The 26,165-nt window shown below is 40.3% G+C and overlaps 1 long non-coding RNA gene across 1 annotated transcript in view; it reads right to left on the bottom strand.

Annotated features, from left to right (window-relative positions):
• LOC117283122 overlaps positions 1-26,165 on the bottom strand; it is a 114,420-nt gene that overhangs the window by 63,064 nt on the left and 25,191 nt on the right. The window contains exon 2 of the long non-coding RNA XR_004514137.1: positions 17,774-17,814. This is a non-coding gene — a long non-coding RNA (uncharacterized LOC117283122). The remainder of the gene's footprint in view (positions 1-17,773; positions 17,815-26,165) is intronic.

The raw sequence follows: 26,165 nt of genomic DNA, 5'->3' as shown, positions 1-26,165 counted from the left end.
GAAATAATTCACTTTAAGATATTTCGTGACGTGAGGCACGACCTCGAGTGAACCACTATTTTCCTATTGGTTAGTTCTTATCTTGGCATTGGAATGTTTCCAACAGCTACTTGCAAACTTAACGTTAAATACGATGGTAACAATCGGATAAGATTCCAAATAAGTTCAACCGTGAAGTTAGGGGCATTACATTGCTCTTATTTTTGCTTTCTAATAACCACCCTACGTGGCATCTTGATAGATCGTGAGTTTTCTAAACCAGATAACATATATTCACATCTAGAACTACAGCCATATAAGGTGAAACTCGCTTAGGGGAGACAAGACTGAACTAAGGAATAATTTCAATACACTACGTTGCGTTTCAAGATATGTTTCTTTTTTCACATCTTGGAAACAGAAGATATAGTTTTAGATAAATAAGCCGCTGTAGTTAATAACGGGTCTAACGATTCTCTGTGCTTTGATGAATTTCTTGCTTAGCGTCATTAGTTCGACTCTTAGCCACATAATGATCGTTTATATTCTAATGGTAATTTTCAGTAGAAAACATTTTGGCAACCCCTGTTTGCTGATTTATTTATGCGAATATAAGTACGAAATATGTCATTTTGTTTACTAATTTTATGTCTTCTGTAGGTTCCGCGCGCAAATAATTTCAAGAGTATGGACATAATTTTCGGTATAACAGGAAATTTCTCGCTCACAGTGGAGCTCGTCAGTTCATAATGACGGTCAAAATAAATCCATACCTTGAGCTAGTAGAATCAAGCTTACCCCTTACGCCCTAGACTAGTGTTTCTGAGCCCTTTCTGATAGACATGTCCCCCAGTCTCAGCACAGGACCTCAAGAATCCACTTCGAAAGATGAAGCTTTTCTAAATTAATAGCATGATAATGCTCGTTTTGAAAAAAGAATAGTTCATGGAGAAAAAAACTTACGCAACAAAAGAAAATTGTGACACATGCCAAAATATACCAAAAACTTATTACTGAGAACAATCATGCCACTGTATAAGAAGCAACCAATATTTCAGTAGCGAACGATGTTTTCGAGGCAGACACAAATATTTCATGATCGTCTTTCAGTTTGTCTGTCGTTTTGGATTTGTACAGATGGGTTTTTTACAAACAAGGCTAGAACTTAATATACTCTTGGGGTGGGAATAAGATGTGCGTCACCAAGTCTTCACCAGTATCAATCCAGCTTTACTGGTTCAAAATCAAAACGAATTTGTGCAAATCATCAAGGACCTAGTATTTGGCAGGTCACTATCACTTATTTTTCAATAAAAAAAAACAGTAAAAGGAATTTTTTCAAACTGTATCTACCGAGCGAATCAGAATAATTCTTACCGAAGCGATTCTCCGATCTTCGAGTGCGCAACAAAATTCTCATCAACGTTTGGTTCCACTGGGTGTACTGAATCTGAAGTCATTTCATCAAAGGTTAGAAAAGTTTTTACATATCAGTCTTCTTTGTCAGAGAGATAACTTCTGTGGAAAGTACTTACTTTTATTTGACCTCGAAAGCAATCACTTCTATATGCTGCAGTGAACATATCCTCAAGGCGTGCCAAAGAAATTAGAAGATTCAGATCTATGGAAAACTGAAGCAGAACTGATCCCTTTTCACGCAAAGACATCTCAATTAAATATCCAAGTTCAAAAACCGTAACCACATATTTTCCTCTTGGTAACCAGAGTACTTCTGTGCCAAGCAGAAGAGTCGTGTGTTCAGACCCAATCTCCACGCGCAGCGCTGAAATAAGTGAAGATTCAACGCCCTTACTCGAATCGAATGGACAGGCGTACAACAACTAACACGTTTTACAAATAGAAGGATGTTCAATGCCAGAGCACGCTGGCGAAGAATGCGATGACTGGAGATCACATTTTGATTCATCTTTTGACGTGAACCGTGAATCCTGACTTTTATCCAATATGACAGACACTCTGTCAGTACACATAGCTTCCAGAAGGTCGCATGAAAGGAACACAGGAGCTCGTCATCCACGGCCATAATGTCTGCTGCTTTCTATGATTTTTCATAGATTCGCAACAGATGAATTATTCGATTTTATTCTCATGCAAATACCCAGCAGAAACGAGTTCAGCATATTTGAGACATCAGCTGATTCATGCAACTAAAAACCACTTTTTTTGGACTTTTCTCTAATTTCTCCAACACTTGTCTGTAAAAATTTTCTGACGTGTCACTGATTTCAATATTAATCACTAAATTGAATCGTCTGATAATGGTATAGGTGCTTTTTCCAGTTTTTCATCTTTTCCGAACATCGTGTCTGTCATGTCCATGGAACATGATTGCATCGCGGTTTCTGCTGCTGCTTTTTATTTCCTGATTCTTAATGCCATGCAGTAAATTGCCTCCAGGCCTAGCCTCGTCTGGAGAACAAGCCCATTGTTGGAATGTATGCCCATTTATTTCAAACTGTGCTCGTTTGATTTTAAATAGAACTTCTGAGCCTTCAGCATTCTGAGCATGAACAGTGTGCAGGTGTTCTTTAAGTCTGGATGATTTCATATATATACACGTATTTTGGTAAGTAACTTTTGGAAAGGAAGGACTTGGCTTTTTCGAACTACTGTAAGATGACGCATGAGAACCGGAATAGCAGAGCCAGAAATGACGTCCATTGCTAGACAACAGATCGGTAAACAGGTTCCGCGGAAATTAACACACGCGCATCAACACATATGATATATGAAAACAGTGCAACATTACGCGCCGATCACAGTGGTCGCGCGGTCTAAGGCACGAACTGTCTTTGCCCGCTCAAACACTGGGATCATGGGTTCGAATCCCACTCGATACATGGATGAATGTGTGCAATTATTCTGTGTTTATGTTATTCTGCGGCCTTGCGACGGACTGATATCCCCTCCAAGGAGCCCTGCCGACTGTGTATAGATTAAGAAACTGAAGAAATAGTCAAGGCCCAAAAAGGACTGCAAAGCCATAGACAGGCAGACAGATAGTACGTAAACTATAATAAAATATTCCGACTTCACCCTATGGTAGCGGCTAGTTCTGAAGCAAGCAGATATTTCCGCAACGTGCCTGCTAGCAGCCGCTGTTCAGCGCCTTTCAGCGCACAAGAATGACGGGTATAAAATATTGCTACAAATATCAGATTTGTAGTCATCAGAGACTAGCACTTCAAGTCATTATGAAGTCTTCTTTATATTTCGTCTTCAATCACGCTGGAACATTGGAAATAGAATTTCTTCTGGACTCAGTCCTCCAGCTTGCATTTAAAGCCAATAAGCAGAGAGGATTACAATTGAAGCATATAAAATTTCCTACATACCGATAAGGAAGTAACAGCAAATAACCCAATATCTACTCGTAGAATTGCAAAATGCTGTAGATCAGATAATTTTATAGGACCAGATGAATACGGAACGTCCCCATATAATCTTAAACTGGACGGAACTGCAACTCCATAACTTCCTACTCAGTGCGGGTGTCCAAATGGGAGAACTTTTAGAAGCTTGGCTGACTGATTAGATGAGCGGCCCGAGTTCGATCCCGGGCCTGGTCAAGTGAGATTTGTGGTGGACAAAGTGGCGCTGGGGCAGGTTTTCTCCGCGTACTTCGGTTTCCCCTGCCAATTTTCATTCCACCAATTGCTCCATAATCACCCTCACCTGTCATCTGGGGCTGGTACAATAGGCCAGAAGTGGCCACAGTACAAGGGACTTAGTCCCACCCCACTAGCATTAAAAAGAAAAGGTAAAGTGGAACACAGAGAGTATTCGCAGAACACAAATCTCTTTCTAACGCTTCGCATGAACCTAAAATTCAGGATCGGAACAGAATAAAGTTTTCCAGCGCCCATTTAAGAACGCTGCGTAATTCCGACTTTAATTTTGAATTCATGTAATGTTACACGGTGTCAATGAAGTTTGTGCGAATTATGTATGAACGCGTACAATGTAACTGAACTCATAACTTAGCGCTGAAGTGCATGTTTTGTGCGAAAACTGCGATTTTTTTTTTCACTAACGCAAATTATTTTGTCCTGTTGCTTGCAAGCTACACAGTGCGAGAGAATGAACCGCTGCCAGTGACAACAAATTGGACACTATAATTTGGGGCCACTAACCCCACGAGCGATTTTACGCGCTATTGGAGTTTTTTGTAGTGTCGGATAAGATCTCAAAATTAATTTTGAAAATAAGGAACGCAAATAGAAAGACGACTAGAATAAAATATATATAAAATAAAAGACTCAAACCCGGCACCGAGAGCCAGAGAGCAGACGCACGTGTAGAATTGAGTCCCTATTTATGCTAATGCCAAAACGCTTTTGCGCGCTCAACTTTTGCATTGCCACCAGATCAAGATTTCTTTCGCCCTTTCTCCTTTATTTCCTTTATTTTGCGAGTATATGCAGAAGGCTGCCATGTTCCATCAGAAACTGCTTCATGCTGTCTCCTTTCCATCTATCCTTGTCAGTGTACTATGGAATGCCGCCATAGAACCCCTCCTTCAACATTCTGAAAAGATCATTGTATGCATAACCCAAATGTTAGAATATTGCAGTGAAGGGATGTGTAAACACTGCATGTAGCTCTAGTATACATATGTTGCGTGCAGAGGGGATATATTGTGTCTGTTGTGTGCAGCTCTTAGCTATGCAATTCATGTGGTAAGGGGCACTCTTTGGGATTAAGGGAAGGTAGCCTTTCTCCGAAGTCCCTGAACTAAGCATGCAAATTTAAATACATATAAACTGCCTACAACGGCATCCAAATGGGAGTCTCCAATTTTCCAGAAGTACTTTCTTCTACAGCCCAAGTTAAGAATCTATGCACAGCGTAACAGGCATAACTCTGGGGCTTTCATTTCTGTCAGATCAAAATCTTGGTAATAAATGCCACTTTGTCCGCCATAAATCCCACTTTTCCAGACCCGGGATTAAGGCCTCTTACTTCAGTTGTACAGATATACAGGCCGTATAGTTATATAGTTTGCCGTATTTTACAGGATGGTTTCTGGATATAGAAATAAGTAAAGGGGTTTCTATAATTACGTACCCTGATAACCTTCTTTAAAGAGTTACAGCTCTTCTATTTTCAATTTCCATGGTCACGCTTTAAATATTTCATAAGTTTAGCGAGTTTTGCATAAGAAGGAAACTAACAAAGAATTATTAGTAAGCTGTTTAGCTTTACTTTCTTACACGAGATGTTCGAAATTGCCTACACGATCGAGGACATAAAATTCAGATCTGCGTGGAAAAGAAATTAACGAGCGTTCAAAAATTGGGTCTGCGTTTTTTACTTACTTGCAAATTGTTGACTTCAACGCCGCGGTTCCACTCAACTATCGACTCTAATGGCATGAACCTTTCAAGCATCCTCACAGAAACCAAGCGAGATGAACTTCATGTCCGGCACCAATTCGGCGTTCAGAACAATTTTCGGGCAGCCATTGACGCATTTCACGACCGTAATGTGGTGCAGCGCAATCGTTTTAAAACCACACATGAAGATCGTCTTTCAGTAGTCAGCTTATGTGTGTGATTGGAGAAAATTAAAGTAACTACAGCCACTAACCAGTTTCGGTGAAATGTGAGAGCCTCTGAGGCAGTCATCTAAAATTCCAGCACGCATGTGATTGGAAATCTGCTGTTGCTGATGGTTGAGATCGAATCTGACTAGGATTTATACTTGAGCACAAATTTTCGTTGTGAATACTGTTGAACCCAGTCCTAGTGAAGCAGGATATATCGGTGAATGTAGCCTATGCCCTAAACGCAGTGGCACCGGCCGACTCACACACTCGCCTTGAGAGTGCGTTGTGTGGTGCTAACCCTTACACAGACTGAATGCGATAGTGATACAATTGTTGCCCTTGTAATGTAGGGTGTACAGAAGCATGTTTGGTATCTCTCTGTGGTCTAGTAGTCAGAGTTCCTGGCTACAGATCAGAGGTCCCGGGTTCGATTCCCGACGCTACCAGATTCTCTGAGAAATAGTGGATCTGGAATGGGGTCCACTCAGCCTCGAGAGGATAACTGAGGAGCTATTTCAAGGAAATAGCGGCGCCGGTCTAGAAAAACAAGATCAACAGCCTTGGGGATCCGTTGCGCTGACCACGCGACACCTTCTATCCGCTAAAGTTGACACTAACTTCGCCGACAAGCGACGGTCGCTCAGTCGGTATAATTCGCTTGCGGACTACAGGCCCAGGAGTTTAAGAGCTGCTTTACATCTGTTACTATTGGTAGGCGCTCTTCAACGATCTCATGGATCTCATCTTTAAGCATACCTCACATAAAGAATATGGACGGCCGCCTTTCCCTCGCATTCCGTGAAATGTTCTCGTCTCGCGGAGACGCCTAGCAATAGAACTGAAATATAAATATTATATTTATGGACATTATCCATCGTCCTGTTTTTATTTCAAAACATAACGTTTCGGAGACTGGATTCTGTCTCCGTTTTCAGGTAAAACTTACTCAGTTGGGTCCAATCGATAGAGCTAGTCCCTATCTCCGGACATCTGTACAAGCACCAAGATGGAGTATACAAGCCCAGCACAGCACACACCATCTGCGAGAGCTAAGACAAAACATCAAAATATTAAAACTCTGCACGTATGAGCCTCGCACCAGAGAACTAACAAGATAGAAATCATCACTGCAGAGACGAACTTCTCAGTATGGTACCAATACAAGAAAATCAAATATTTCCACTCAGTCTACACGGGACGCAGTTGTAATATTTTACTTATGCTATGAAACCGGGAGTCCAGATGGGAGAGACGTCCAAGCTGGGTTGACTGATCGGACTGTCTAACAGAGACATGTGGGCGCATTCCTGCGCTACTGAGAGCTTCGCAAAATGAAACACAAACAAAACAGGCAATAAAAAGAATCGTGTACATTTTTACCTTATGGTCGTTACGGAGTAGTGGCCTTTCTTCCCACAGGAAGCAGAGGAACAGCCAGTCTCGGGAAGGCCATATGTTTTCTATTACTCAAGCTACAGGTCGCAAAGAAAATATTTCTAGCTTAAGTCCTGGGTTTACCGGATTTAGTTTCCAGGAAGTAAAGTACTTTCATATCAACAAGCTCGGAACCAGGTGTACCAGAGTAAGCTATGAGCAGTATGCAGTCCGGCTGTCGAGCGAGCCGTGAGGTCACCTGCGAGCAAGGTTATCTGCAGTCCGACCTAGCGACTGACTCATCCACCATGAAGCAATCTACGGCTGGTCTGTGGTCACTCGATAAGGGGGGGGGGACACAACCAAAGCAGCTGCTCCATGCGAACGGGTCGGGCCTTTTAGGCTGGGGGCACACGGGCGCACATAATGCGTCCGTTGTAACGAACGTCGTGACGTCCGTTGTAGAAATAAACAAGAGAGGAGAATGCTATGCTTTCTTCTGGCTCCATTGCAGACAAAAAACTACGCACCGCATTCTGCAACTGTGTGGTGTCCTCAGCAACGTCCGTCATAAAGTACGTTCGTTACAACGGACGTACTTCGTGGGCTCGTGTGACCACACATCGGAAACGGTAACGATTTCAAAACTAAATTTTACTTGGCAAAAAATTCTGGAAGTCATTTTCCTTAAAAAGACTGGAAGACTAAAATGAAGCTAACAGGGACTGAAAATAGCTAGAAAATTAAGAGATAAATTTCTGTGCATAACTTCCTTCAGCGTTGACTGGGGCGTGAAATTTTCTGTAGAAAACTACAAAATTTCGCACAGTTAGCGTGTTCGTAACGGACCAGGCGGTAGCGTAGTTGGTTCAGGCACTAAGCTACAAGCCGAAAGGTCTCGGGTGTGATTCACGATGATATCATTGGATTTTTCAAGTGACCTAATCATTGCAGATACAATGTGGTCCTGTGATAGACTCAGCCTCTAACAANATATCTCTTAACAGTGGATTGCTCATAGAATTTCTAGGAAGGCAGGTGATCGCTTACTTGTCCCAAGAATTTGCTGCCCTTCGTGAATTCCTTGATTAACCTTCTCATATGATTCCTTCACTGGACCCTACCAAGAGCCAACTGAATCCATCCGAACACATGCTGTTTCTTTCAGATCTATTGTGTTATCCTCCCATGTATGGCTAGATCTTCCTGATTTTAAAACTGAAATTTTAATACAATCTTACTCAATGTTCCGCAGTTGTAACGTCTTTCTGATGCCAATGAACGAAGGAAACGTTTGGCTGTTAGGCAAACAGAAAATGAAAGTCGTGTTACTTCCCACTATTCGTGCTCTTCGTTTTGACAGTATACAGTGAAATCAGTTGGACCGATTATGTGAGAAATGAAGAAGTGTTAATTAGAGTCAGTGAGCAGAGGAATATCCTACACGAAATAAGAAAACGGAAGGCTAATTGGTTTGGTCATGTTTTACGCAGAAACTGCTTTCTAAAAGAAGTTATCGAAGGAAAGATAGAGGGGCGGATAGAAGTGACAAGAAGACGAGGAAGAAGACGTAAGAAGATGCTGGATGACCTTGGGAACAGAAGAGGATACTGTCATTTGAAGGAGAAAGCTCTAGATCGCATTAAGTGGAGGAATTGTTTTGGAAGAGACTGTGGACCTGTCGTCTTGACAGATTACTGATGATGATGATGACAGTGAAACTTCCCCAAGAAAACTAGTAACCGTTCCACCCACAAGTTGTCTTTGTAGAGGTTGTCTCCGAATAGGACATGAACAGATGACAGTGTGGATGGTGTAGCACAGTAAACACTATATTGTGACGTGTTTCTATGTAACTGCAGGCAAACACTTTCTCCTATTCTTGCATGACAACAATACGGAGTCCATTGTTATAACAATACGCGTCGAGACTGGTTGTTAGGCAATCGTATAATATACGAGTCTCTGCAATAACGGAAGAGTTTTTCTATGTGGTTCGTGCCGCGTCTATATAACGATGGTCCACATGGGCTGAGCCATGGATGGATGGACGGATGATTACATATTCCACTGTTTCGATGTTCTGCTGTGGGCTGTCCAGCTACACCAACAGTAGCTTAGAACAGCGGTGCGATAGGTGAATGATGAATTGGAAAGAAGCGGTCTTGTCTAATCGTTATAGAGGAAAGTAGGCTAATGTGAATTGTTATCAGTTAATTATAACTATCTCTAGACTTTTATTTAAGATAAACGAAAAATATTAAAGAATATACTGTTTTACGGTGTTACTACCAGAATTTCATTTCATATATGAATTCACACGATACTACAAAAAGTATACAAACATGTCGGTTTCTATTGACGCAAATAGTGTCCAAATGCGTATAGGATATTGGTGGGAAAACCAGAAGGAAAGAGACCACAGGGAAGACCAAGGCGTAGGTGGGTGGACATATATTAGAATGGATCTTAGAGAGATAGGATGGGATGGATTGAATAGATCTGGCTCAGCATAGGGACCAGTGGAGGGCTATTGTGAACACGGTAATGAACCTTCGGGTTCCATAAAATGCTGGGAAATTCTTGAGTAGCTACAAAATTGGCGGTCCCTCCAGAAGGGCTCAGCTCCATGAGTAAGTAAGTAAGTTAGGATAGAAATGTTAAGACTAGTACTACATACGAATTACAGCATATTTCAGAGTTAAATATTACATATACTCATAATCTGTTGAATCAGTTGACATTTAAAAAAACTCGCACTTGCAGTGAGCACATATTTCTTTTACAGTCGAACAGCCAGCGTCAACTCCGCAGTTTTTATGAGTCCAGCAATAGCATTTCATGCCTTGCGCCCTTTTCTCCCATGTTTCACGTCTGATTCAGGGCCAAGACACAAGAGGCACTCCGCCTTCTATTTCGTACTTATTAATAGTACAGGCATTGGAAACGTTAGGTATGACGTCACGCTCTCACTCGCTTGAGGATTCTTCTGCTTCCTGTACACAAACAGCTCTTCTCTCGTGGTCTATTTCCTGCGGAGGAGGTTCTCTTCCCTTTGCTTTACTGCAATAGTTTTCTGCAGGTAGAAGCAGTAATTCAACCGGTCACGGTAGCCGAGCGGTCTAAGGCATGCACTGTCTTCGCTCGTTTGGAAACCGGGATCGTGGGTTCGAATCCCACTCAGGGCATGGATGTTTAGTTTGTGTGTGTGAGTTTTTCTGTGTTTGTGTACAGGTAGAGGCCTTGCGACGAGCTGATCACCCGCCCAAGGAGTCCTACCGAATGTGTAAGATGTAGAAAACCCGAAGTGAACGGAGAAGTTCTTGGAGGGAGGCCTAGGCCCAATGGGGCTATAGTGCCAAGAAAAAAAAGAAGCAGTAATTAAATGAACAGAACTAGATCTTGTTAGTCTAAATTGACCTGTCTGATCAGGGTATTTTATCGTTACTTGTGGAATTTTCATTATATACTTTGGACTAACATATTGTCCAGCACTGCCAACGTTGAAAAAATCGTGTGGTGTTCCAGGTTCTGAATTCTCGCTTACTGTTTCCTAGCACCGTTGTTTTGCTACTGGTCCTTTCCGCGAATTGTGAATTCGTGTTCCCTGAATGTGGGTCGGTTACAGGGAATGAGTCCTGTTTCTCTAAATCGGTTGACAGAAGTTGCGTTTGTGCTGTCCTTGTGTATACTGTCCCGAAGAGCTTGCAGACTACGAAGGAAGAAAAACACGGTTTAGCCATGTTTCAGTTTCTTGAAGGACTTCATGAAACCCATGACAACTTTTCTACCGTCTGCAATAATGATCATGAAACTGAAACAAGAGGCTAGTGCCCACAGGGGCTGTAAAGCCAGTGAAAGAAATATATTAATTTATTATCCCCTGTTGCACACTGTTTCGGAAATGACGAGGCACAGAATAAATCTTTAACTTTACTGGTCACTGTGTTGTAAAGATATGTTTCGAATGAAATAGCCAGCAAGAAAGCAGTTTTTGCAGATCGAACAGAATGAAACAGATCTGTCTGTGGATTAACTCAGTCCTCTCGTAGGTAGAATATTATTATAATCAAAACCGTAACAAATAAAACAGTTTAGTTGAAACTGCGGAGATGCCCTCAAATTGTGCATCAAGAAGAAATCGCTGTGCGCTGAACTTCGATAGGCGTCATAATGTGTCCATATTAGTGCAGTAAACTTTATTTTATGTGAGTGAAGTATGAAAGCAGGTTAAAAGTAAATATTGTGCAGAGACATATGCTATTATTCAGTGTCTGTAAATTGCCATCTTAAAAAGATACCAGACATGTCACGTGGCTACTGGCGGTCGTTTCAACACCCACTCGAAACAATTTATATTTCCAGTGCAAATACATTTATACGTTCAAGTTTCCATTAAGTGTTAAAATAAGTTGCTGATATACTGATGTTTTTTAACACCGGCACTGAGTAAGAGAGTCATAAACTTACCACATTCCTTTCTCGTTTTATACGCTACTAAGGAGGTTATGTTTACGTTATGTTCTAATTTAAGCTCTCTACAGATTCGAGTCTTATGTTGTGTTTAGTACGTACACAATATTTAAGGTCAGGAGATCGGTTACTTTGGTCAGACATGAATGAATACCGTGGATAAATGTGTAAAATGAATACACAATATTTGAGTCTGTGTTATATGTCTGTCCGTCCATGTATCTCTGACGTTCTCCAAACCCGTGTTGCAACAATTGCAATTTGAGAAAATGCGATATTGGGTGTGGGTCTGTATAAAAGATTGGAGTCGATGTAAGTGTGGTGTATATCGGCAAATATATTGTTACGTTTTCTATTTCTATTTCATCAAAACTAGTGTAACTAATTCGTAACAACAAAATATGGTTTTCAGTAGGTTTTATAACTTCAATGTAATTTCTTTTTCCGTTATTGAAGCATAAATAAAGATGTGGAACAAAATATATTTTATTATTTCATTCTTTACTTTATCTTTAATTTCATTAACTTCTCAACAATATATTTTAATGGCAAAAAATTAATATCGGACCATATGTTATGCAAAACAGAAAAATAACGCCTTCAGGACACAGAATTCAGAATATAGTAGAGACCGGAATTCATTTTCCGAATGCCATCTGCTCTCCAGGCAAACAATGCTTGAGGGTGTCACATTCCATTTTCTTGATTGATTTGATAGGCTACAAAGGTTATCAAACTGTTTCTTCATGCGTCAACTATAGAGCACACTGGAGAACACGCTTGCGCATTAAGGATATAGATATGACATGATATCTGTCAGACTTTTAAATTGCCACTATCTGTGAGAAAATTTCAATGCTAAAACAATTTATGCCATCGTGCTTTAGCTATCTTGTAGTTGTACAAGAACATTTATTTGCACTACACATTTCTGACATATAATAAATTATATATAAACACATTAACGATATCAGTATGAATATATACAAATATTACTGAACAGTGACAGCTGCTTCATTATAATTTCCTTTCGATAATGGTACTCATAAACAACAATCTATATTCTCGCGTATGTAACGGTTTCAGAGTTCACGGGCCTGGACAGTTCGATTCGCTTTCGAAACTGGGGTCTAGAATTCAGGTCAAGTTCTTAATTTTGAGAAAATTTTTGACAACAGGAATTAGTGAATATAGAGAAGTGACTGTTCTAGCAACCAATTCCGCGCCCACAGAACCTGCAAATCTAAGAGAGTGCCGATGAATTAAACAAGGATTTCCGTAAGAACTCATGACGCCTAGTACACCTCTGCACAGACTTCCAGTAGTACAGATATCATCATCATCATCATCACTGATATCGAATTATCCCTAAGAATAACCAGTTATTTATGGAATGAGATTCATCTGTCTCAACCCTTTCCTTCCGTTCTGGCAGGTCTTGTTGTTAGAAAACGATAGAAAACATCAAACGGATTGGGAGATACAATATGCATTAGCGACGTATTTTAGTATTTACAAGATTTACTGCCACACAACCCCACAGCAATACATAGGAAACTGTATGATCTACCTAGCCTTTTGTTTTAAAACCAGAATTTCGCGTAAGAATAATCCAGTGTTTGTCTTTTCAGACAAGAAATTAAGAGTGTCCCATTTTGGTTTACGTTGTTTTGAAGTTATTAATGATTCATATAGAATATTAATCTCACAGGCCTGTATATGCAATTATGAACATAAAGTAAACATTTGTATATGTGAATGATATACAAGGAATAAACTATATTTTTATTGTAATTTTGCTTATCTTAACAAGAACCGGAAAAGGGACGATTCTTGGGCTGTGTATACTCTTGTTCCGGTAACAATCCTGGGCTTTAAGGATGGGAAATCAGAACAGATAGGAAACAAATTTCAAATATTCTACAATGATTTTTAAAATGTATTTGGTCATATATTCTAACGAATAAAAACAATTATTAAAGTAAGAATTGTAAATAATTGTAAGAAGATTATGTTAATGAATCATATGCTATGAATAAGCAAGCCCGAAAACACATTAATAACATTAAGCAAAATATTACAGAGATACGCCCTAAGAATCACAGTTTGTTAAACGACACATTGACGAAAAGGGAAGATATTAAGAAACCTGAAGATGGAACTGGGGTCCAGAGTCGGTTTTGTCATGATGACTTGAGGTACGTATCCCTGTACAGCGGGGAATCGAACCCCCTATACTGCCTCCTTGCCGACTGAGCTCGCCCGGCTGTATAGTTCAATATGATCCTAAATAAGGGCTGGGTATTTGAGTGTAATATGTAGGCAGGAAACGTCATCCGACTTGGTATCGCTCAAGAGACAAGCAGCCCTACTTACGGCGTTCTTGAGCTTGAATCCACAGCCTGCTTCTTCCGTGATATTCAGTGACCGGGGAATCCCAACTGGTACCTGCCCCTATGAATTGTGGGAAGTGACATTCAGCCAATACGTGGCTGCGTTCCAAATCGAAATATGGTATGTTCTTACTCCCTCTATAACCTGTTCCAAAAACATTATTGGTTTCCATAGTTATGTAGGTCCCGAATTTTCGACCTAGTTACTCATTTTCATCCTTCCTTATTAAGAAAGAGTACCATTTTGTGCGCCGTCCTTCTGTATGTCTACATATCTGCATGCGTGTGTGTATCAGTATGTTTGTATGGGCATATATGGATGTGCGCCTCGTTAAATCCTGCACGGTAAGGCGGACTTCCCGAGTTTATCATCCTACATTGGTGCCCGGTGAACCGGATCATCTCCAAAAAGAGAAGCCATTCAGATCAGCTCAAAACAAAATGTTGATTTCCTCGAGAACGGTTGTAACAATTCTGACTACATTTCACCGATCTGCGGAGACAGCGTCCCTAAACAAAAGCGCATGTGTGTGTCTTCAGGAATACAGTAGTGTGTGTGTGTGTGTGTGTGTGTGTGTGTGTGTGTGTGTGTGTGAGGGGACCAAACGCGAAATATCAGTTGTCTCGAAACCGGTTTTACGAGTCATGTGGATTTCACCGATACTCGATATTCAGTAACCAACAATGGTTAACTGAGCAACAATTGTCTTCGTTTATAAGTCAAGGTCAATCATGCATTAGAAAGAATATACAATGTCTTTTTGAGTGATTTTTAATCTTTCTTGAACTATGAAGAGCATTATATTCTGGGACATAGCGCCGTATAGTCCCTTGAAAGTCCTCCGAAACGTCGGTTGACTTTCACCGGACTACACGGCGTTGCATGCCGGAATATAATACTCTTCATAATGATCATTGTGAGAACATTAATTCCTTCAAAAACCATTACTACATTTCGTATATTATTCTGATAATTTCATCGTTCTCTGTGTTTACCAAAATAAACGGCGTCACATCCCCAAAGATATCACACTCAATACTCACTACAGTGAGAAATGGAGTTTCTTTTGGCGACTTATTTTACGTGTTGAATTTTACATAATTGTTAACACAATGAGGAATATTACTTCTTGGGAAGCTGACGGTCTCGCAGCCGGAGCCCGAAGGTACATTACATGTTCACACCTTCCACGTTACTCCAGGCTGAGAGACCTGCATTCAGCCCATACCATCTCTTCCACTTTGACACAATCCTCCTGCCTACATTATTGAGTCTCTTCCCTTCAGGTTTCCTGAATAAAACTGTGTGCTCTTTCCTCGTCTCTCCATGCGTACTAAACATTGCGCCCATATCACAATTCTTAATTTTACTATTTTAATATATATAGTCTTTTAAAAAATTTCGGAATTATATATTCCTTTTTTGTATATGCCTGTAACTGAGTGAGCCTTATCGCCTTCCAAGTCCTCTCTTCCTGCATTGATTCACAGCTCCCAACATTATTGCCACTTCTGGAATGAGTCCTGGTACGCCTTTTCGTCATCGCGCTTAGCTCTGCCTGCTAATTTCTTGTAATCTCTTGAATCGTCTGAAAGTCTAGTCCTTTCAAAGTGGATTTCAGTTTGGGAAACAAGAAAAAGTCTGCCGGAGGCAGGTCAGGTGATAAGGGTGGCTGAAGAAACACAGTTGTGTTCGTGTTGGCCAGAAAGTCACGAATCAGTATCGATGCATGAGCTGGCACATTGTCATGATGGAGGAACCAAGAGTTCTTTCTCCACAGCTGAGGTCTCTTTCTCCTGACATTTTCTATTGGACGTTTCAGAACCTCGAGATAATACCAGAGATTTACTGTTTGCCCTTAGCGTAAGAATTCATCATGCACAACACCCTCGATGTCAAAAAACAGTCTATGACTTTCACATTTTACCTGACCCACCGCAACTTTTTCGGTCTCGGTGAATTTCTTCCAGCACACTGTGAAGAATCTGTAGTCTAGAGGTCAGAATCCCTGGCTAAAGATCCAGAAGTCCGGGGTTCGAATCCTTGCTCTACCAGATTTTCTATGAATTAGTGGATCTGTATCGGGGTGCACTCATCCTCGAGAGGATAACTGAGGAGCTATTTCAAGGAAATAGCGGCTCTGGTCAAGAAACCCGAGATTAACGGCCGTGGTAATCCGTTGTGCTGACCACGCGACACCCTCTATCCGCAAAAGTTGGCACTAACTTCGCCGACAAGCGGTGGTCCCTCGATCGGTATAGTTCGCTTGTGGACTAAAGGCCATCGAGTTTGTTTTGTTTGTTTGTGAAGACTGCATTTTCTTTTCCACATCGTATCCACAAACCCTTGTTTCATCGCTGGTTATAATCCTTTTCAGAAAGTTTTCATCCTCGCTAGCGCGATTCAAAAGTTCCTGACAGTTGGCAACGCGACCATCTCTCTGATCCTGTGTCAGAATTTGTGGGACAAACTTTGAGACTACCCTCTAGTGTTGCAGTAAGAATGTCATGACATGATCCTATTGACATGTTGCACTCTTCTGCTATTTCCCACACTGACAAACGATTATTAGAACGCACAATTTCACGAACTTGCGTAATGTGAGCGTCGTCACATGACGTTGACAACCGTCCCAAATGCGGCTCATCATGTGTTGACTGTCGGATATCCTTAAATCACTTAAACCGCTCATAACAATGTGTATGGCTCATGCACTGATCATCACAAACGTTTTCTCTAGTTTGAAGCAAAATTGTTAATGTTAATACGCTGCTCATGAATATCAGCCTTCTCAAATACCACAAGATACACTCTACACGCACGTGAACATGTAGCTCTAGGGCGATTATTAATCGCTGCAGGAAGACGCGGAAGAAACTATGATAATTAGGAAGCACGCTATTAGGCAGTAAAACCTACCCGACATTGCTAAGATGTCGAGTTGTCGCGCTGTTTCAAGACTTCTGAAAACTTTTTAACAGACCGTGTATTGTTCATAATTTTTTCCATTACACATGAAAATATCCGGCAACTTATTTTCTTTTCCTGCTTCTATATTTTATAATCGCGAACGTTCCGAGACTCGATTATAACGTATGATCCAATTACATATTGTAACGTGTAAAGCTAGGAAACGGCGCGATAAACACCTTCTCGCTTAAGTTTTCGCAACAATAGGACGAATGTTCATAGCTCGTTGCTAGGCAATAGCCAGCGAGCCAGTGGACTGGCGAGATAGTTATCACGTGACTTATTTTCTGTGTGGTCTGCGCTACGTAATAACAGAACTGTATTTTCCGTACGTGATCCGTGCCGAGAACATATGACAGAACACAGGAATGAGAATTGACTTCACTTGAGTTCCGAAGTTCCCAGGGAAGAGCAGTGTGGCCAAAAGAAGATTTAAAAGACAGAGCGTGTGACGATACATATATTATTTTGATAGTAATCTTGGGAGTGTAAGAACTAATTGTAGGTACGACAAATGAAGTTCCAATAAACCGATTTACCGATCCACAGCCGCGTCTAAGTCACTGTAACACGTGACAGTATTGTAAGGTCATGTGTTTCAACTTGCTAATAATATTTTGATTTGTAGACTATTATTTATATCCTGAGATTTCAGGCAAGGTTTAAAGTATGGGTTCTACGAAAATACTTGTTTTGTATATGTATATCCGTGCAAAAGAAAAGAGTGGTAAAAAATTATTCCGTTCTTGCAGTTATTTGGCTTCGTTTTCTTCCTTCTTTATTCTCAGTGAAAGAACACTTTTACTCCTTTTTCTACGAACAATTCTGGTTAAACTCTACGTGACTTACGTATTGAGAGTCATTGTGGATTAAAATAATTACCAGATTTACCAGGTGATAAATGTTAATAGATAAACGAAATCCATTTTCCTAGTTTACAATGTTCAAAAACAAAATAAATTTGACGTGAAACAGAATTAAAATACAATTAAATTGCAGTGAGCCATTACTCACTTGAATTTCGGGCTTGGTCTCTTCCGAGCTTCCAATGGAATCTGCAAAGAAATTTGTAAAAATTACAAAACTGAAAATAAATATACTACATGACAAAATTACTTCTCAGTGTTCAAACATGCAAGTTCAAATGTAACAGGTGGAAGCACAAATATCACATTAAGATTACTAATTATCAATAATACTTTGGCTTAAAATGTAACACTTTCCAGCCAATATTATAATATAGGTGACAGAACTTCTGTTTTTGTTCGGAAAGTCCCGGGTTTCATTATCGCCTATAGCAAAACCTTCGTGGTTTTCCACAGTCAAATCCTACGATCAATTAAGAAACGCTGCAAACGTATCGTCGTACGTCGTATTTAGGATAGTTTTCCGACCCCATGGTCCGCCGAAATGTCGATGGTCATATAACGTCATATAGCCAAAAATATGAGTAAGGTGTACCCAAAATTAAATTTTCCCCTCATTTATAACTCTAAATATTCACAGCCATAGAAAGACTCACAATATTAGCATGGGCCACTTGTAAAGTCCTAAAAGACAGAAAATCGTCGCAAGAGCCAGAAGTACTCGTATATATTCTCAGTTTCAAACCATCTGGATATAGGAACAGGCATGATTCGCCAGGTCTCGGAGCTCGAAGATTACGAAGACAAAATTAAAGTTTCACCAATTGCCTATCTTAACTCTCAGTAGGAACCAGGGGAATATTTTGAAGGCAATTGAGAAGAAAATGTTAAAGAGGAAATATGAAGTGAAGAAGGCGGAGAAAAGAGGGAAGGAAAACATCACACGAACAGAAGCTTCCTTAATTTCACTGCAGTAACACAAATATCATGTAGCATGCATGGGAAGAGGGAACTTACAGTTTCAGTCGAAATATATGAAGGGGAGAAACCTCTTAGGAGACCCAGGTTTGGAAACCACAAAATAACAAACAAATAAACTCCTTGGCTTGAGTCCGCGAGCGAAATATACCGACCAAGCGACCGCCGCTTGTCGACGAAGTTAGTGCCAACTTTAGCGCATAGACGATGTCGCGTGGTCAGCGCAACGAGTCCTCACGGCCGTTAACTTCAGTGTTCTAGACCGGAGCCGTTATTTCCTTGAAATAGCTCCTCAGGCGTGGAAATCACAGACTCCTGATTATCTGAATTCATTATTTTGTCAGTGAAGAGTCTGTGTCAGGCAGATAGCTGAATATTTTTGAACTACATCGAAGTTCTTAACCGTATTTAGATAGGCGGACACACTTCTGAACATTGATCTGTTCTTCGTCAAGGAAGTGAACAAGGCGGATTAGCCAAAAAACGCGACTTTCCATGCGATAGAAGAGCGGGTTTCGATTTCCAACAGAAACAAAATTTCATATTCACTGAAACATCCAGTTAGGCTTCGGGGTATACAAATCATTTATACGATTTCTGCCGTTGGCATCAACTGTTTTATTTGCTTATTTATGGTCCAATAAAGACGCTGTTAGTGTCTCAGAAACACGAAGCGCAGAATGGTAGAAGGAGCAGTGAGTGATGTGATTTTTGAAAGAATGTTGAAAGGAGACGATCCCAACCTAATTTAAGATACTCTCACGTGTATTAGTGACTATAGACGGGGTTTTCATTGGTGAATAGATGTATTGACCACTTACAGGTCCTAACAACAAATAACTTTTAACAGTAGTGCTGATTTCCATATTACGAACCACTCCACACTAAGTTTTCTCACTCTATTTCCACTAGTCTTTCCTTAGCAACAGCTCTCCACAACGGCAATTCCTCTGCAGTGTCTTCACTAGACGTTTCCTGGTAACGAATCTTAGCAATTGTGCTTCTTCCGCTTCCTCTGCCCGCTGGTTAACACTCCACAGCTGAACGCTGCTGCTTCAGGGTCAGAGTTATTTTACGGCTGGCGGTTACCGCCAAACAGTTCATCTTGGCATCAGACCCCTTGAGACCCACGACCAGAGATTTTTTTTTTCTTGCGGTAATAGTCCTTATGTAACATCCTCCATGACGAGAAGATGGGTCTGTCTGTTATGAATACATTCGATCTTTCGTCAAGTGTATATTTCGCACATATAATATGTTATTGAAAACTCTTCCTTTTGCTTTACACACAAGTCATCTGTCGGTATAGGCTTTACAGAGCGGATCATGCCTAACCTACAGATCTTATGCTACAATGAAGACTTAGTCATTTGAACGGTCATAAGCTTGACCACCGCCAAGTTTAAGCCTCTTATATGTTCTCTGCCTGGTTTCACCTTGTCCTATACCGTGAACATATTCATTATCATGAGTTTCTATGACTTCTGCTTGTCGTCTGCACAATTTTGTTATATAGTCGTATACATAGCTTGTAGCTTCGACTGTCAAGATAACTCTTTGGCACGGACCGCACGGAAAACACTGTCTTCTGTTGTCGAGAATGCGTGTTTATTGGCTCGTTACCTAGTAATAAATATATGCTAACTATATAGACAACTCTTGCGACACTTGTTCTATTGTTGCGTGTGCGTATTTTGGGCGTTGCCTAGAAGTGGGTCTACATATCACAGTACCATTCAGGTGACTGCATATAGGGACTGATGTGAACCACGACAGAACTTGGTAAGCATGACAGTCTCCTAGATATCTGAGCCGGACACTTTGCGAACAAAAAGCAGGCGCGATAACCACTCCACTACAAGTTCCTTGGGCTCTATTTTCCACAGATAAATCAGCCGTAGCTTGATAGTGGCTACGTCCAGATGATGCAGATGCGTAAAATAGGTCCAAATTTACCTACGCAATCCCGTACTGTTGCGATATAGTTGAAACATGTGGTATTGTACGATCGTCAACACAACAAATGAACCAATATTAATGTATTAACATTCGTTTGTTAAGTGTACTTGTTGCATATTTCGATCCAGCTGGAATTTCGTCTGGAAATTTTCGTGACATGTACTACTCGTTGCTGAATTGTATTTCTAATGCTGATCCACATTAGTGATCATTAATAATACAAATTTCCCTAAGCCTTCTATGTTTTGTAATATTTCTTTAATATTAGCCATAACATGTAAAACGTTATAACTCAGTTAAAAAAAAATTCATTTTATTTTAGTATTTAACACGAGTCTGTGTTTTTGTATCATAGAGTTACCTTCTTATTTTTATTTCTTTGTGCACCTGAAAATAGACTACAGATATTCTAATATGGTTCAATTTTGAGTGATGTGTAGTCATGTAGTAAATGATTTCTCGTATGTAATTGATGTTATGTACAATTTTTTATTTTTGAAAGACAGTAGTAAAATTATTCTGTAATCGAAATGGATAATTTAGTGATATTTTATGTGTTCTGCTATTTGTTATTTCCTGAAATGTTTGTTTCTTTTACTTACATGCATGTTGTATCGCGTCCTGTATGGAAGTGCCACGCCTCCTTGCTGTTACGTAGCGGTTGTTCCCATTCTGAGGTTCTATTTGTGATAAATACTCTTTAATATCATGCTGGATGTGCTTCATAAATCATGTGGTGTTCACGGGAGGGAGGGGTTCTTATATTCTGAAGGGATTGTCTATTTATTACGAATTCCTTGTGTTTAATGTCTTATAATAATACTGTAATTGATTGATCAACGTTATGCCGGGCAACAACTCTGTAAACACGGTCAAACACGCAACTATAGAGGAAGCTGTGTTTTCTGAAGATGTGACCGACATGCCAATAGACTGGCTGGATAGCGATCACGTGATATGTGTTTACTGTAGGTCCATGTCCATTCCGCTGCTATATAACGAGGGCCGTGAGCTGTAAGTTCAGAGCGATTTGGAACTAGAAGTACAAAATAGTACAAGAAGTCATCCCGTGTAGACTTAACGTGCGATTAGAAAATTTTATGTATGTGTCATGTTTAGAGTGTGTAATACAACGAGACTGTAACAGTTCCTGTGTTATAAATACCCGAGGACTTGTGCAGATAGACTGAAGAGATTAGTGTGGACTGATTGTAAATTGCGTAAAGCAACAATAGTGTATTACTTAATTGTAGTTACGACCTGGAGGCGGTTAATAAATCCAATTACGAATCCAAGCCCCATCTTTAGTCACTGTGACACGTGACAATACTATACAGTAATACTCAACAAGATGCAAACAATAAAGACAGTTCAAACCGTTTCACGCTCTGCAATTACAATAAAGAATGAAAAATAGTACTAATTTACGTGCGCTGAATTTCAAGTATCGCTTGGCATGGTAAAATGGCTGTAATATGATTTTCTTTGACTGGCATGAACGGTTATTTGCGGAAGCAAGGATTCACGCAGAGATATATACACGCGGACAGAGCTAGGAATTAGTGGGTAAAACGTGAAGTTGTTCCTGTGCTTAACTAATTAAGCACTATGCCGTGAAGGAATATGGGAGTGAATGAATAGATCCACACCTTCTTGACCTCCGGGGAAAGAGGCCCCGGTACCTATTGGATAGGGGGTTTCGTGGTTCCCAGTGCAGGTCTAGACATGAAGGAGAGAAAATTCTTGATCCTACCGGGATTTGAGTTCCCACCCCTCGGTCGTCCAGTCCGTAGCCAGACAGTATATCAGGCTCGTATGAAATAGTCGGTACTGAGATTTAAATTTCTTACGGCCGTGAATTTTAAGATGACGGTCTTCTCAAAAACGGACGCCGTACAGTTTGACAAGGTATCAACGTTACGGAGAAACGTACTGTCTCCATCTTTAGGATGGATCATACAAGTATATATTAAAGATGGAGGTAAAAAATTCCAACGAAACTTAGGTATCTCTCTATCAATTCAGATGGTTTAACATTTCTGAAGACCACAATATTTGATTAACACTTGTCTGAGGGGAAGTGTTTCTTACAGCAAATTTTCAGAAGGAAAAAATTACTTGTAAATTAGCATACAAACTGAAAATGCTGCTTATTAATTAAAATAATTTCACTTCTCCATGAACTGCAGTGAAATTTGAAGGAAAAACACAAGCAAGCGTGTGTTTTGAAAGTGCAATGATGATGACTTTCAAGATGTATTAGGAATCGTACACAGAGACTAAGGAAAATCACGAAGAATCACTCAGGAAAGCCGAGAACGCGACTGAAATTCGAAGAGGTGATTTCCAAGTAAAAAAAAAAAAACAAATTTCGTGGCTTTAATCCGTAAGAGAACTATATCGACCGAGCGACCGACGCTTGTCGGCGAAGTTAGTGCCAACTTTAGCGGAAAGAGGGTGTGGCACGGTCAGCGTAATGAATCCCCACGACCTTTAATTTCGGTTCTTAGACCGGAGCCACTATTTCCTTGAAATAGGTCCTTAATTATCTTCACGGGGCTGAGTGGACCCCGTTCCAGACCAACGACTTCTAGAAATCAGCTGACTCTAACGTGTGAATGCTGTTTGATATAAAACATTAAATAGATCTTGATTATTTAATAAAACTGTTTTGAAACATTCATCTGAATCAAACACACTGAATAAAATATAACATTAAATATTCTTATAAATCTAAATTTATAAATAAATATCTTCTGAATTATTAATCTCCTATAGAAGAAATATACAGCAGAATCCGCAACGAATATATTTCCTCAGAATTCACCTCATTAACTTGAAGAAAAAGATATATTATTAATATTCGTCTGAATCTAACTTCAGTAATGAGATGTGATGTTAATTTAACTCAATCTAACGTCATGAATAAAATACAGGGTTACTACAAATGATTCATTCCATTTTAAAACATTATATTTTCCAAAGTACAATATTACACATACAAATTTTATAACTTCTTCCTTTGGGGTATGTTAAGGACCGTGTTTACATAGCTCCATTCCCAAGGACACTGGTAGAGCCCAGGGAACATATTAATGTTACTGTGGTGACCATTGACATGGGAGTGCTTCAAAATGTTTGGACCAAACTCGACTACCGTTTGGATGTCTATTTTGTGACCAACGGGGCATACATATAACATTTGTAATTTGATGAGTTTCCAGTTCTTTCTATATATAATCATATTTGTATGTGTTATATTTTATAAAATATAGTGTTTAGAAATGGAATGAATCATTTGTAGTAATCCTGTAAAATACGAAATATTCAAACCGAACATAATTTAGTGAACAAAAAACACAATACTAAATTATCTTTAAATTGTCCAGTTTATAACAAGACAAAACTACATGGACACTTCCACAAACAATTCTACTAAATGTTGTAATGACCCTAATTAAGTTTTTGCTTTCTTTGCTGCGGTTCGATGATTTCTATATGTCGATGACGGTAAGTATGTCCATGGTCGTGTTTGAGTAAACAAAATACGTGGGAATCACTAATTTATGTGGTATCTTTAGAGATAAAGGTAACTTTATGTGTAAATGAAAAATTTATTGTACACACACACTCGTAATAATTTACCGGCACAATTTCAAGTGCTAGACGTCTGACGTTTCTTAATTTGACCATCCTGAATCGTAAATAGCTTAAAGTCGGAACAGTTCCCTTATCTTCTATAACAGATGGTTACATTAAGTTATCATATAAACATAGAAATTCATTCGATTAATCTAATGCATTTATTTTTAAATCTTCNAGATATAGAAGAGAAACTCCCGTCAGAAGATTCTCACAATAAAATACTTTCGCTTTAAGAGTTCTCTTCTGGATAATTCAAAGAATTGTATGCTGAAGAGCTTCATAGTTTATAAACTTTAGCTAATGAGTGCAGGATGACTGAATCAATAAGGATTGCGGGGGGGGGGGGGATGGATATGAAGTACACATGCGGAAAGGTATTATACAGTAATAGTCAGAATGTCTCTAGCAAGGAGACGTCGATATTTATAGCAAGATAATATAGAAATTAATTTCGACACATGTGGTAAATGCTGGGACATAGTAGAACTGACTGACGGCAAGATTAATAGTTGGCTTCAGGGTACGCGAAATGAGAGCTCAAGTGCTTCGGTTACGGGAATTATCTTGGCTGATTGAGTAACTTTTAAGGAACAGTCTGCGCTATAAAGTTGCAGTCTATACCCCTCGATATGCCATCTCCCCTGAATGCGCCATAGCTCAGGTAATTAGTCGCCGGCTTCCCACAGCGGCGGCCAGCTTTAGAGCCCAGCTCTGGTGATGTGGGATTTATGGTGGACAAGGCCGCGTCATAGCTCAAGCGGTTAGTCGCTGGCTTCCGACCGCGGCGGCCCGGGTTCGATCACGGGTCTGGTCAAGTGGGATTTCACCAGTTGCTCCACAATCACCCTCACCTATCATCTGGGACTGGTATAATAGGCCAGAAGTGGCCGCATTACAAGGGAATTAGTCCCACTCCACTAGCAATAACAAATAAAAAATAATATGGTGGACAAAGTGGTACAGGGGCAGGTTTTCTCCGAGTACTTCGGTTTCCTCTGCCAATTCTTATTTCACCGACTGCTCCATGCTCATCATCTATCATTCGTGACTGATACAATAGGCCAGCTAGAGACCGACGTACCAAGTGGACTTAGTCTCACCTTGTTCCCTTGTCCCGAGGCAATCTCCCGAGACGCCTTCATCGCTTGACTTAGAAGAACGGAAACTAATCCATTAATTAGTTATCTTCTTTCTATGGGGCTATAAAGACTTATGTTATAATAAATTGGGGCACGCGGTAGCGTGGTTGGTTGAGTCACTATGCTACAAGCCAGAAGGTCGCAAAATCTAATCCCGATGAGGTCATTAGATATTTTCAATTTACCTAAATATATATATACAGTATGTTGACCTCCGTCTAAACTTCGTAACATGTGCCGATAAGGCCGCGCCATAGCTCAAGCGGTTAATCGCTGGCTTCCCACCGCGGCGGACCGTGTTCGATACCGGGTCTGGTCAAGTGAGATTTGTGGTGGACAAAGTGGCGCTGGGGCAGTTTTTCTTAGAGTACTTCGGTTTCCCTTGTCAATCTTTAATCCACCAAATTCCCCATCATCATAATCACCTGGGGTAGGCTACAATGGGCAAATCAGTGGCCACCGTGCCTAGGGGACCCACTTTGACTCCACCCCGAACTAAGCGAATTTAAAAAGAAAAATTCAACATCTGCCGTTCAACGTCGGCTCCGCCGTGGACTTTCTCCTGGTTTACTTAGCGACGCTGTCAGCATTTAGACTACATAATCTTGGATGCTGGGATCATGGGATGCCTGATGAACTGAAAAAAAATGATAGGGAAGCGGCCGTCATCTATTTCACGGTACCAACCCAGAGTTTGTCTGGACGAATGGAGCAAAATCACAGGAAACTTAGGTCAGATTAGCCGGAGTATCGGGAAAATTTGAACCGAGCACCAATCGAACATAAGTCAGCAGCAATACTTCTAGAATCTAGACTATT

This window comes from Cryptotermes secundus, unplaced genomic scaffold, assembly GCF_002891405.2.
Source record: "Cryptotermes secundus unplaced genomic scaffold, Csec_1.0 scaffold177, whole genome shotgun sequence".
Classification (NCBI taxonomy): Eukaryota; Metazoa; Arthropoda; class Insecta; order Blattodea; family Kalotermitidae; genus Cryptotermes; species Cryptotermes secundus.
This window is presented reverse-complemented; position numbering and strand designations above follow the sequence as displayed.